At 42.8% G+C, this 14,821-nt stretch overlaps 1 long non-coding RNA gene across 1 annotated transcript; it reads left to right on the forward strand.

The window, feature by feature from the left end:
- The first annotated feature begins 595 nt into the window (after positions 1-595).
- Positions 596-14,086, forward strand: LOC117033937 (uncharacterized). The gene is made up of 3 exons (XR_004424981.1): positions 596-1,114; positions 7,310-7,519; positions 12,665-14,086. It is a non-coding gene; the product is annotated as an uncharacterized LOC117033937 (long non-coding RNA).
- The last annotated feature ends 735 nt before the right edge of the window (positions 14,087-14,821 follow it).

Raw genomic sequence — 14,821 nt, forward strand, 5'->3', positions numbered from 1 at the left:
AATGCACAGCAAAAAGACAGCTCCCTCGCTCTACCTTCCTGAACACTTTCTGGTGTTGTGCTTGTGAAATATGTGATACAGGTGAGGAACGTGGCCTTATAAAGTCACAGACGCTGGGGCTGTATCTCCGCCCTGTTCCTTTGACAAGGAGCACGGTTATTGTATGATAACTAAGTTATGGTATCAGTTAACGTCCAACCAGAGAAAGAGAACCACTCTTGCTCTTTTAAGCAACGAGGGACTTAATGCAGGGCAATGAAGCGGGAAGGTGTTGGCAGGGCTGAAGCAGCCAAAGGAAGAGAGGGTGGTTGCCCACATTAGAAGCTTCTACCATCCCAGGCCAAACCTGCGGCCTGGGCCTGGGCCACTGCCACTGCCACTATCGTTGCTGAATGGTGCTGCCACCACAAGCAGAACCCAGAGCCTTCACTTACCCTGAGCTCACAAGCCTCACTCATGCAACTGGGGCCCACAGCAGCCCGCCTCAACCCCCCGCTCCTGGAGGGAAGCAGAAGCAGAAGTGGACAAAAACGGCCCCTCTTTCCTTCTGCCTTTGATCTCCTTCAGTGCCTCCCACTGGTGAAACTGTTGTAAGCCCTCTGGCCCTGGAGCCTGAGAGACAGAAAATGGGATTTCTGTTTCCAGCCCAGTGGTACAGGCTGTCCCCTGGGGGATCTGGCGTGGGGCATCCCAGGGGACACTAACGCTGCTGGTCTTCAGACCACACTGGGAGTTGTGAGGCGCCTTTCCAGGATACCCTGAAGGGTGCCTGTCACTCTGAAGAGTGACAACCCGGCACATCTCGGACACGCATTTTCTCTCTGAGCCTTGGTTTCCTAATGAACGAAAGCCAGTTGATATTCCCTAGATGGTAAGGAAGCTTCTACCATCAACTTCAGGCTGCCTCACGATTGCCCAGAGTGCTACTGAAAAATACAGACTTCATGTTTCTACCCCAGAGATTCGGACTCACTGGTGTTGATCAAGACTCATTTTCATGAAGCCCCTCAGTCGATTCTCTTGGGCAACGAGGTTGGGGAAGGAAGGAAGTCTTGTCAGCCTCCGACTATGAAGGTGGCATAAACATCTGTCACGGTGCCTGCTGCAGAATAAGGTAAGTAACTGACTGCTATTGTTAGTGCGGTAATTACTAACTTTGAGATGATGCGAGTGGAAATGCTAGCCCAGTGCCCGGCCCACGGTCCCCCAGCGACAGGTTGGCTCTCAGTGGAACGTCAAAATGACTGTGATTGATTGGTTGGCAGCACATGTATTTTCACTGGGGCTGATTGCAAACAATAAAATAGCATTTTAAATGATCCATACGACACATTCAACACATCGAGTGTGGAAGTCTAGGAACAATGTCAAATCACACTGAAGATGGTGCACGTGGCCTCTGAGGCAGTTAGTGGGAGGCCTTCTTCCCAGGCGGCTGAGAAAGAAGATATCTGCTCTGAGCCTTGCGGGATCTTTTTGGCAACGAAAGGGACTCTGGACAATTCGGTGTGTGCGTGCTTTCGGTCTGATGGGTGTATGTTCTTCCCATTTCACAGGCCTGATCTGAACAAGAGGCCTGCCTGTCGGGCTGGGTGTCTTTACAAAACACTACAAGGTGTAGTTTCTTTTTTTCTTTCTCTGCTGACTAGTGCTTTTTCTTAGGAGGAATGTTTTGAAGGCTCCAGATCGTCAAAGTCGGTGGGTGGCTTAGGGGCTGTGGGCTAGATCACTCTCAAGAAAGAGGTTTCATGGTATGTGCTTTAAAAAAAATCTCTCGAGTTTCTCTGAGATGACAGATATAAAAATGTACCCTGTGAGGAAAAGTGCTTTATTAAAAGGCATTAAGAAATAATGAGATGGCAATAACACCATCGTGTACAAGATATTGTACAATATACTTAAAAGGGGGAGAAAAGGAAATCCTGTAAGGAAACGCAGGGCTGGCCTTGGGCAAACTGCTGAAACAGAGCACGTTCTTCTGTGGCAGGCGTCTGACCTTGTACCTCTTCATCCTCATGGAGACTTTCTCCCGCATTTCCAAGGCCCGGGAGCTACTAACATCTCAAACAGATAAAGAAATAATGAAGGTGTCCACACTGCACGCTTTGGAGCCAAACACACAGGCTTGAATCCCAGTTCTCCCAAGAGACTAGTTTCCTCGCATCTGTTTTCCAAACTATAACATGGGCTTTAATGAGCCAATAAATGAAATGCCTGAGAAGTTTGCTAACTCTCAGGCCTCTTTATTTACCCTTCATCTTGACTCTTCCAGTAGACAGAGGACTTCAAACAAGGAAGTAACCCTCTCCGTTGCCAATCCCTCATCTGTTCAACAGGAGGGACCACCGTGCCCTCGTTGTATCACCAGTCGTGGGGAAAGTCAAGGGTATGTGGGAACTTGGAGCATCGCTGGCCCCAGCCATGGAGGAAGGCAATGGCACCGTCTGTTTCATTCACTGTTATCTGCCCCCTTGTGGGAAAAACAAGGGCTCATAGTCACTCTTCTTCAACAGTGTGTACTAGTGACCCAGAGCCCTGCTGGCGGAGAGCCTCCTCACTGAAGAACAGCAGATAAAGGAAAGGTTAGCCTGGAGGAATGATCCCTCAGCAGCAGAGGACTCAATCAGAGGAAGAATTTCCCAAGGTCTTCAAATTAGCCCAGGGTCGTTGATGCCGTCAACCATACGTATCTAGTTAGGGCAACTCCTGGCACACGTAGTTTTCTTTAACTGGTTTCCAAAGATTGAGCGTTCGAAATTTCAAGCAAAGTTCAAGGAAGCCGTATATTTGATTATTCTCAGGTAAAACTCTGAGAAGGTGGTTTTTTTGATAACAAAGAAACGGAGACTAAATAAACACATAAAAAACAGGTTTATGCATTTCTTTTAAGATCCCCTTATCATAAAAGTTTCCCCAAACTATGTTGTATACAATACCTGTTCTGTGTTATGTAGTATAACATTGAAAAAATATATATTCTGTGCTTAAATTAATTGGGGAAACACTGAGTTAAAATGGTCAAATTTCTGCAGTGTTTCCAAGAGACTTTGATAGGCTAATGGGCTTTGTAAGTCTATGAGCAGTTAGAGTATTCAGCAGTCCCCACATTTATTTGGCTAGTGAACCTTCCCCCACCCCCAGGATTTCACTAGGACACTGTGTCCCTAAGCACTCTAAGAAAGTGCTGCTCAGAGTGTGATTTCTGAACCAACAGCATCAGATTAACCTGGACCTTCATAGAAATACAGACCCCCAAGCCCTATTCCAGTCTTCCTGAAACAGATTTTAACAAGAAACCGGGGTGATCTGAGTACATACTAATTCTTAGAAGCACTGTCTCACACTATTGCAAACACCAGTTATAAATTACAGAGTAGTGATGACCACAGGGCTTTCTGGGGATTTCTTGCAAATACCGTGTTTCCCTGAAAATAAGACCATGTCTTATACTAAGGTTTGCTCCAAAAGACGCATTAGGGCTTATGTTCAGGGGATGTCATCCTGAAAAATCATGCGAGGGCTTTTTTTCTGGTTAGGTCTTATTGTCGGGGAAACACGGTATGTAGATTGAATAATAAGCTTGTTAAATGCTAGAGATAGAAACTCCCTTGGAGATTATCTCTTAGTAGCAGTATTAATGGAAAGTTACATGGAAGCCCAATATAAGAAGGAGAAAATAAGCAGATCTTTTCAGTTGAATCCAGGAGTGGCTCCTTCTCTCCTGACATTCCTGGTTCTCCATCTGCTGAATAACCCTTTAATCTGTCCTGGACATGTTAATGTTATATTTGGAGACTCTACCATTCCTTTGTATTCATCGGAATGTGGTCTTATTGGATTATTCATTGGTTTGCTTTGTTCAATCAGGCACTTAATTTGATTAGACTCAAACTGCAAACGCTAGCTTTGGAGTGGTAGCTCAAATTTCAGTTCATTTTTTTTCTTCTTAGCTAGAATTTGTCCCACACTTGTGTAGTTCAATAGTCACCCGAAAGATTGGCAGAGTTTATACTTGAAATTTCAGGCTCCCCTCTTTGTCTCCCTCCTTTCAATTATTCTCCCTCACTTTCCAGTCAATGTGGTCACCCCAATCTCTGACCTCTGGGTCTACGGGCCAGAAAAATGTCATTTGCTTTTGTTTTCAGGTTTTTCTTTTTTAATGTTTAAGTGAATGTTTTGTTTTGTTTTTGTAGCCTTCCAACTTGGCACTGGCTTTGGTCTGCCCTCAGGCAAAAGCAGAAAAACAGGTCCCTTCCTCCACTCCATCTTTTTTTCCCTCTAGAGTCAGCCCGCTTTTGTTCCCTGTCCAGTAACTCTAGGTCATATTTGATTCCTCCCGCCCCCACAGCTGTAGTTTGTAGATCGTAGTTTCTGTGAGAGCATCATGTCTGGTAGAAGCTACTTAACTTTACTGCAAAAAGAACCTCCTTCTCCTTTTCTTTCCCCTCTATAAATGCCTGAAGTAAAATCTAATCTTTTAATTTAGTCAAATAATTACTCAAGAGTTTATTGAACCACCATTTTGTATGCAGTACCATGCTACAGGGTGAGCAGGTGGGGAGAGGACAGAAGAAGTCAAAATATGATGGGACCGTTAGTGTTTCACTCTTCCAAGAGTTGTATTGGCTTAATATTTCATCTTGGACTACTGAGATCCTAGGTGGCAAGACTCCTTTCCTGGGAGACAGGTAACTGGGACTCTATCCCCAGCTCTACCGTTAACCACGTTGCCTTGAGTGCATTATCTTACCTCTCTAGGGCTCAGTTTTCTCGTCTGAAATTACAGCTGTTGTACTAGGGAATCTCTGATTTCCTGTTAGGTCTAATGTTCTCTCATTTTAATAAAGCAAAGTAGCCAGTTCTTGGACCCCAGATGCCTGGAGAGTTGTAATTAGAATTTTTTTATGTTCTTGATTTTTCACGTTCAGCATTATTAAACTCAACATCATACTGTGCAGACACTAAGAAGAGGTTTTTTCCTCCTCAGCACTTAATATATAGCACGTGGGATCTTCTTCTAATTGGGTAGGTCACCCTGGAAAACCTCTCCCACTTTCACAGGGTCAGAGGAAGCATGTAGACCCGGGGGACTGCACACATATGGGAACAAATTCAGGTTATAAACCTAAGTTCATTGATGAGGTGACCGCAGCTCAGGAATTACATACAACTTAATTTAGTTCCTCATGGAAGGCAGGTTTTGAAGTCTGAAATATCAGGGTCTGTACCCTATTTCACCACTTAATAACTGTATATCCTGGGCAACTTATTTCAACTTTCTAAGCATCAGTTTCCTTGGGTGTAAATTTGAAATAACCACCCCTAGTTTACAGAGCAGCTATGATGAAGACACAACTAGTAACGTATGCAAAAACACAAAACAAAACCAAAAACCTAGTACGATGCCTAATGTGTAGTATTTGCTCCATACATAGTGGCACCTCCCCCACATGGAGCTAGGCTCTGTGCAAGGATACAAAAAAAGGAATAAAAGAGAGCCCTGGCCCGCAAAAGGTTTGCAGTCATACTTAGGGAAATGGACCCTCCAGCCTGGTCAAGTCCCAGATGACAACCTGAGAGACCCTGGGCCAGAATGACGCACCTAAGCTGATCCCAGAATTCTTACTTTCATAAATTTATGAAATCATAAATGTTTATTGCTTTAAGCTGCTAAATTTGGGATTCATCTGTTACATAGAAGCACACAAGTATCGTGTTTCCCCAAAAATAAGATCTAGCAGGACAATCAGCTCTAATGTGTCTTTTGGAGCAAAATTTAATATAAGACTGGGTATTACATTATATTATATTGTAGTATATTATATTATATTGTATTATATTATATTGTATTATATTATATTATATTATGTTATATTATATTATATTATATTATAAAGTCTCAGTCTTATATTATAGTAAAATAAGACCGGGTCTTACATTAATTTTTGCTGCAAAAGACACATTTGAGCTGATTGTCCGGCTAGGTCTTATTTTCGGGGAAACACGGTAATACAGAGACCAACCACCAGTTGGTGGAAAGTTGACTACATCAGTCCCCTTCCCTTCTGGAAAGACCGGAGTTTTGTCCTAAGGAGACACACCGATGCTGGCTATGAGTTTGCCTTTCCTAACCCAAGAGCCTCGGCCCCATAATCTCCTGGGCCTTACGAAAGGCTTGACTCACAGCTGTAGAATGCATGCAATAACGCATTTGATCAGAGGACCTTCTTGTCTGCATAAGAGGTACAGGAACAAGCCCGTAACCATGGAGTCCACTGATCACATCACATACCGTATTTCCCCGAAAATAAGACCAGGTCTTACATTAATTTTTGCTCCAGAAGATACATTAGGGCTTCTTTTCAGGGGATGTCTTATTTTTTCATGTACAACAACGTACCTTTATTTAAATACAGTCATGTCATCTTCTGGAACATCGTCATAACGTACTAAATGTGTCCATCTGGCTGACGATCTTCACTGGGGCTTATTTTCGGGGTAGGTCTTATTTTTGGGGAAACACAGTACTTTCTTATCCAACAGTAGCCAACTATAGATTGCTGGGCTGGCCCACTGAAAGCAGAGGCCAACTTGGGAACAATACGCTGCAGGGGTGGGTTTCCATCCTTCAAGATGCTGTATATGCATTAAATCAGAGACCTTTTCATGGCACTGTGTCCCAGTGGGAAGAATATATAGGTTCAGGAACCAAGGGATGAAAGTAAGAGTAGCCCCAATTTCCATTTCTCCCAGTGACCCATAGGGAGCACTGTGCTTTTTGTCACTGAAACTCTGGGGTGTACAGAGTTTCAATTCGTGGTCAGCAAAGGTCATACATAGTCTCTAACCAGGAAGTAGCAGGAGTCCTTTTAAACAGAAAGCTACTGATACTTCTAGGTGTTTTTGGATTTCTTGTGCCCAGAGACCAACAAATAAGAAGGGGAGTCACCGTCTTAGAAGGGCTACTGGTCAGCAGAAAAATATACACCTGCTTTTACACACTGGGAGCGGGAAGAGGTGTGTGGAACATGCGAGCCACGCGGGTGCCTCTTGTATTCCCTTGCCCCCTGTAACTGTGAGGGGACCTGTGCAGCAGCCATGGACAAAACTCTGGAAAAAAACTGATTACCCTTCCAAAGGAAGGTTTGGCTCACTCCACCAAGTAGTCACCAGACTCATAGAGATGGTATCAGAGGATGAGGGGAATTTAGACTTGGTGGTGAAGGTGGCAAGCGTGAGCACACTCAGCGTAACATCAACTGCAGCAACTGAGGCTGCCGTTAGCTCCTTCTTCCAACTTTCCTTTCAGGAAAAGAGACGTCTGGAGAATTAACCTGTGAGGCACAAGACATGGGCTGCGGCAGCCCAGAAAGTCTCCACTCGGGTCTCCTTCGAGTATAATTGCCGCAGGAAGCGCAGTTCACGGACAGCCCCAACCACCAACTCTTTGGAAGAATGAGTGAGCATGGCACCAGTGCCAATCTCTTTCTCCCTTTCCCACTGGACAATCTTGGCTCAGGTACTCCCCGTGACCCTGCTGGAGACTTTCTCAGAGCAGTAGCGTGCACTGAGACCCTTCCTCCCTTCCTTCCTTCCCACGTCCCTTTCACAGGCATCACACATGAACCCTGGCCACGAGGTTCACCCCACCGACACCAGCTCCCTTACTTGAGCTCTCACTAGCATTCTCCCCATAACCACAAATCTTTAACAAGTCCAATTCCATCTTGCATCTGTTTCTTGGATAACCAGAACTGGAACAATCAGCTTGCCATGTTCCATTAGAAATCCTGAGGAAATTTTATTTTGATTTTTACTGAGTTTATAAACTGGTTTTGGGAGAACTACTATATTTACTATATTAACTCTTTCTGTCCAGGAAAATGTTGTCTCTCCATTGACCTAAGGTCTTCTTTTATGTTCATTAACAAAGTTTTGTCATTTTTTTATGTAGGACTTTCACATTTCTTCCTAGGTTCATTCTCAAGCTTTTGCTAGTTTTGTTATTATTGTCAGAGGAACTCTTTTTCCTGATAAGTAATCAGTAATTTATTACATTGCATCGTGATAGTCTGTTTACCTGTCTTCATCCAATTGAATTTCTTGAGGGCAGAAACTGGGTCTGTGCTATTCACAAGGTATCACAAATGCTGAGTACACAGCTTGTCAAATAATTGGAGTTCAATAAGCTTCTGCTTGATTAATTATTCAATAAAATAATAGGTGAAGTGTGTGCTACCAAAAACTATTGTTCCACCATTAAAAGGAAAATGTAGTGCCCGTATTTTCACCAGATGTTTTCCCAGCCTTTGGAACTAATCCTTTTGCTACAGGGAAAACTGAATACTAGCTGAGTGAAGTCCAAACCATATGCTCCATAAGGCAATTATTGTTCTAAGTGCCAAAAACAATTCTGAGCCTTCTTAGGTGCTGTGACAAAGTGGCTGTTCTAAGCAATGACGTTTTCATGCTCACCCATTACTCTAACTTCGTCAGTCCTGTACTGTAGCCGAAAATTCTCTTTGAGAAGCCACTGTCCTTTATGTTCATGTCCAAATTTTATTCATTATTTAAGACTATTTAATTTGCCACTGACACATTAACTTCAAGAAGCTTTTTATCTTTCCCTAAGCTTCAAGGAAATGCTTATCACTCTTCTGCAAATATAGGCAATTATGAAATGTGCACTTATAACTAATATAAACATGAATGTATATGTACATATTAGCTAGTTTCTGTATGTTCATGAACTATTTTATTTTTAATAGTATAGAAAATTTATCAAGTTAAGTGAAATGAAATGATGTGAAATGAAATGAAGTGAAATGAAATGAAGTGAAAGCTGACAAGAGGTCCATATAGCCATGCCTCATTCCAGCTCTGTCTAATCCTCAAGTGATGGAAAGTCCAGTAAGTGGAGAGGATAAGGAACAAACTCATACTGAACTTTAGTGACATGTCAGATGCTGTATTAGGTATCTTAATATATCCGTAAATAAGGAGTCGTAAGAATATGAGATAACGCATTCCACTATAATAATGGCTTTTGCTCATTCAATCACTTCCACATGTGAGGCATTTTACTTATATCATCTCAACTTTACGTAATAGATGACATTCTATAGATGCCAACATTGAGTTGCCAAGAAGTTCATTCGTTTGCCCAAGATAATTCAGATAATCAATTCAAGGGTTGGGTGTCTAATCCAGTCCAGTCTAATCCTAATCCCCCAAACTCGTAAAGCACCCTCATATACTGGCTCCATTTGATTGAAAGGCTAAAATATAAAGGATTCCAGTAAGTGACAAAATAGCTATTATGCTGTGTCCCACACCTTTTAAGTAATGAGTGTTAGGGGAGTATTAATTATATGTATCAGCCAGGGTTACATGTCACTCAATTGCTCTTATCACACGCGGGTATAATGTGAACCAGGCAACAGGATTCACCCACGTGCTGATTTCTAAATGTGACCAACACGCAGGATTCTCTGACACCTGAGAAGTATTCTACACATACAACAGAAACGGGAACAAACACATCCCCTCTTAAGACAACCTGCCTATTTTTTTTTTCCAGGTAATCTATAATCTAGAGATTTGCTTCTTCCTTACCCACTGTCCTGGTGTTCTCATGTTTAACTCACGATTCTTAGAAAGTTATTGGATCTCAGGCCTCTAAGGGATGTTAAAAGGTTACCTAGAACAATCACTCACTCAGCGATGGTTGTCTGCACCATCCTCGACAGGTAGTCTGAAAAAACTATGCTTGAACAGCCACAGTAATAGGAAACTACTAACCGTGGCATCTTGTTTCTAATTATCACTAGAAATCTCTGCCTTTCCAGTCTCAGAGAACAAACTTCTGTACTGCAGTCCTTCAGATAAGTGATGTAATGCTATCTTCTGCCAACTCTGCTGTAAAGTACTGAAAGCTCCCTCTCGTTGAACATCCCCACTTCCCACTTCTTCTAATTTTTTATCTGACAGGTTTTAGTCTGTTCCCCACCCCTTCTCATATGGTCGCCCTATCCAAAATGGGCCAAACTGTTGTATCAAATACAATAAGACAGATGTGTTCTGTCAGCACGTAACAGGATCTAGCTGTTAGTTCCTTCATCATTTTGCATATCTAAGGAAACACGTTCAATGTTTAATCTGCGTAAAAATAAACCGATGTATGTGTAATGAACATGCATTGTTTGCCTCCCCAGCATCCTTACCCACTTTGTGAGGTAATGGGCCCAGTTGTTACTAGGGGATTCCATGTGGTTTGAGTTCAGCTCACCCCCCCAGTCTTAGAGAAGGGGGCCATGAAGCATACCTACGCCATAATACCTGGCCCAGATGTGGCTCATGACGTAAACCAGTCCAATCAGAGTGAACTTGGTGACTTCACTGGCCATACTCCACGTGGTCATTTTTGCGCTGGATTTGGACCTAGTAGGATACAGCCTAAGAGTTGTGAAGAGCCACCTGGTGACTGAGATCCTCCTAGCAAATGGAATCAGCACAGAGAAAGCAGGGCCACTCATCTGGGTGGATGAGTCACATAAGGCAATACATTCCCTTCTGTGGTCAGGTCAGTTTCAGTCAGGTGTTTTGTTACTTTAGACTGAAATAACCCCAATTAATAAAAGACTGCAGTACAGTCAAGATCTTGGGAAAGCCTACTATAAAGACTGTTTGTCTTGGTTCTGATGCAGGTTTACAGGTGATTTTCTGGGCCGAGTTAGACATTGATAAAAATAGGTACTTCCATGTCCATTATCAGAGGAAATCTACATGACTTGTCCAAAGAGGCCTTCAGGAAAAAAGACATTAATTAGTACAGACATATTAATAACGGAAGTTAATCCTGTCATTCCTTTGTTGATGAATCAAATATATAAGATTGGAAAATGTTACATGGAGGCCACAGCGGACTGATGCTGAAGAACTGGAGGATAAAACTGTTGTTCCCTTGGAACCTAACCTGGTACCTAACACTTCATATGCTCTTAGAAAAGGAGGATTGAATGAACAATGAATGACTGAATATATTACCCTACAACTCCTCATTTTTCCAAACCTAGAGTTTGGGAACCAATACATATTCAAAGACAAAAAAGTGAGTAAGATCTTGCCCCGCCCACCACCACCATGACCCGGAGTTTTATAATGTATTGAGATGGTGATTCCCCATGGGAACCACGTGGATGGTCTCGTGGGGGTGGGAGCGAGCAGTGCCCCAGCAAAGAGGTTGTTGAGAAGATCCAAACACAGTTTTGCACGATACACCAACGCCATACCCGCAACGCACCTGTGTGCTCAAAGCTCACACTCACCTCCTAGCACTGTCACACATCCAACACCACAGATGCCTGAGAAAGCAAAGGCGCCTGAAACTCATTTCCTCTCAAGTAGAGCATCATCTATCTGCTGTTGCAAAGCTGCAGGCCCAGTGTGAGTCACAGCAACAGCCCCTGGCAAATTACATCGGCTTACTCCGACTTAGAGGACTTAGTGAATTTTACAAATGGAAATAATAAACCCAGAGGAAATATTATGAAAATGAATCTGTAAACATTGAAATTGAAAGTAATCATGAACAAGTCATAGCTTAGACTAATGAAGAATAAATTACGCTGGAATGCAGATCCGGCTTTGTTCCTCAGCATGACTACAAAAAAAAAGGAAGGGCCCACGTGACTCGACTCTGAATTTAAAAATATATTTGATGAGCCACTGCAAAATTGACCCCTGAACTTGGCCCTGAGTACAGGGCAACCAGTTGATTTGGAAAATAATAAAAATATTAGTACTTCTTGGCAGGAACTAACCATTTCTTGATCAAAATCTTTCTCACTTTTTCTTCCTCCTCTATTCTTTTCTGCTCAAAAACAATAAAGGCTTGTTAAGTCCTTGGGATACATGTGACCCAAATTTGCTGACCTAAATACCAGCATGCCATGTCCCCCACCCCCAAAAATATTGCCAAATAACAATTTTGTTTTTTGGAACCAGGTCTTTATTACTTCCTCATTATCACAATGTCTTTTTGTTTCTTCTTCTATTTCTACTTAAATTGCAGTTTTAATTCAGTGACACCATCTTGTGGGCCAGTTATTGGCATTATCTGAAACACACTGTCTTTTGAATCTTTACTGAATGGATCATTAACATTTGAACTTTATTCTGAAGGATTTGCCTTGATTCTACATGTTCCCCTGTTTGTACATCTGAGATGAGTGCTATCCATGCATTCCACCCGCCCAATCTTCCAAAAGGATCGTCAAATTTTCAAAGAAAGTCTGTGTCTGCATAGATAGGTTACTGAAGTCTTGTTCCCCATCCTGAACCACACACCCACAGCCACATAAAAGCTGGTCTCTGTCCCTTTTGTATCGTTCATATCCTTGGTCTTGAACTACTCACCCCAACCCTTCCTGAGCCATACTGACTAGCTTCTGTATAGATTTGACCTTGTGATCTTTCTATTTTCATCATCTTCTTAACCCAGCTTGCAGTAGCCAATCTCCAAGATGGCTTTCAATATTTCTTGCCTCCTGATTTCCATGTCTTTGAATAGGGTATATTTAAACCAATACTGCAAAAGTGACAGAGTGTGACTTTCAAGGGTTGATCATAAAAATCAAAGTGGCTTTGGCCTTGCGTTCTCTAGGGTCACTCAACCCGGGAGATGCCAGCTGCTGTGTGGGGATGCTCGAGCAGCTCTATGGAGACATCCATATGCCAAGGAACTGGAGCTTCTGCCAACAACCAGCCATACCCTGTCAAGCACGTGACAATTCATCGTGGAAGGCGATCCTCTAGTCCCAGGCAAGCCTTCAAATGACCGCAGTCCCAGCCGAAATTTTGACAACAATCTCTCAAGAGACCCTCACCCATCAGCACCCAGCTAAGATGCTTCTGGATTTCTGACCCACAAACACAATGTGAGATAATACATGTTTAATGATGTTTTAAGCCACTAAATTTGGGAGCAATTACATAGTAACAGATACCCAATGCAGGGGGACACTTTAGGTTCTGCTTATCTGGCTTCAACATTAGCTTTCTTACTCAAACGAAGATGAAAAACAAACAAGTAAACAACAACTTAGGCATTTTGTTTATTTGTCAATAAATATCAAATAACTAGTATGGGTCAGGTATTATAATTTCAATAAGTTACATTAGGTATGCATTATTACTTATCAACTGAATTATGGGAATAAAATTGTACCTATGATACAAAGTTTTTATGAGAATTAAATGAGAGAATGCACGTAAAACGTTTTTCAATGCCTGACACATAGTTGACACTGAATAAATGTTAGTAATGAGAATAAGAATTAGTAATAACAACAATGATTATTATTTTGTTGTTGTTATTAATTATTATTGTTGTTATTATTAATTCTTGTGCTCAGGCCATTAAGTTGAGCAAGGTCCTGGAAGGTACGGAGCAGATCAGGACTCGAACCCACGTCTATTTCATTCCACTTTCCCTGCTCTTAATAATGAAGTGGTTGCAACTGTATTGTGTACTATTGACCGAAACACTGTACTGGACATTTGGGACAGAAAGGGAAATAAGCATTCTCCTGCCTCACGCTCTTATAGTGAAGTAAATAAAGGCAACTTGTATTTTATTAAGTGTAACCAATTCTGCAAAGCGCCAGGATGGAAATCCACACAGCGTGGAGTGAGGGCACAAAGAAGAAAGCGAGCAGTCAGCTGCTTTGCCTTAGTTCTGCCTGTAGCCTTTGCTGACCCAGGCCCTTCGGAACCTCATCTCTTCCACCCTAAGCCTTCTAACCCACCTCCTCATTGTTTTCCTCCGACCACACCAAACTTTCTAATCCCTGATATGCTCTCCTACACTGTGACCACTCACAGACTGAAGTGCTCACTCCCATTATTCAGAAACCAGCACGCTGCATGGGGGACTATGGCTTCTGAAAGGTGGCACTTCTGGGGCTGTGATGACAGGTTTGGGCACAAACGTTGGTGACTGCCACCTGAGCCCCTGTGGCTTGCTGCAGCAGGGCCTCCTGCCTCGGTCTCAACCTTGGGTGAAGCGAAGGAGGTGAACAGTTCAATAGCAGGGAAATGGTAGCTGGTTACCTACCCTTCTACCGGTAAGAACTGGCAGAGTGATATCGTTGAAGTTTCTCCTTGGCGAGGGAGGGGGCTCTCTTTGTAAGACCACGTTACCCCCAAGAACCTTCCTCCAGAACCTCATTGTTGTTTAATCAAATTTACTTTTCCTGCCATAAAGAGAAAAAAGGGAGTCCCTTCTCATTCTTCAAAGGGGACGAAGCCCAGAAATGGAAAATGTTAATTTAGCAGTTTCTATTTTCAATCTCTACAGCATCCTGGAGACATAGTGTGCTGAGCCAAAGCGTTTCCATGCCCATCAGTGACAGACCCTGGTCTACTGATCCTCTGGTGGCCAATGATCATTGCAAATGGGAACATCCGCAAACATCATTTTCCACTGCAAACTGCTCTCCGCCCAGCTCAACCCCAGCTGGTCACTGGACTCAGAACTATAAACTGGATGTGACAGCAGGACAGACTGAGGTGTGGGCTTTAGTGAGCCCTCCACCACTATCCAAGCTTTAACTACAGATTTGTCATTGTACCCCAGGCTGTAAAATTGTCAGAGGAGCAGATTGGCATTCAGAGTCCAGAGGACATAGAAAAGGATAGTGGTTAAAATGGTGGGGGTGGGGGTAGAATCATTTCTTGTGGTGTAAACTCAACCAATTTGATCCATGGGATACTGACAGACTATAAATATGGAACTGCATGATGTCACTTTTATAGGCGT

The sequence above is a fragment of the Rhinolophus ferrumequinum genome, chromosome 14, assembly GCF_004115265.2.
Source record: "Rhinolophus ferrumequinum isolate MPI-CBG mRhiFer1 chromosome 14, mRhiFer1_v1.p, whole genome shotgun sequence".
Taxonomy (NCBI): Eukaryota; Metazoa; Chordata; class Mammalia; order Chiroptera; family Rhinolophidae; genus Rhinolophus; species Rhinolophus ferrumequinum.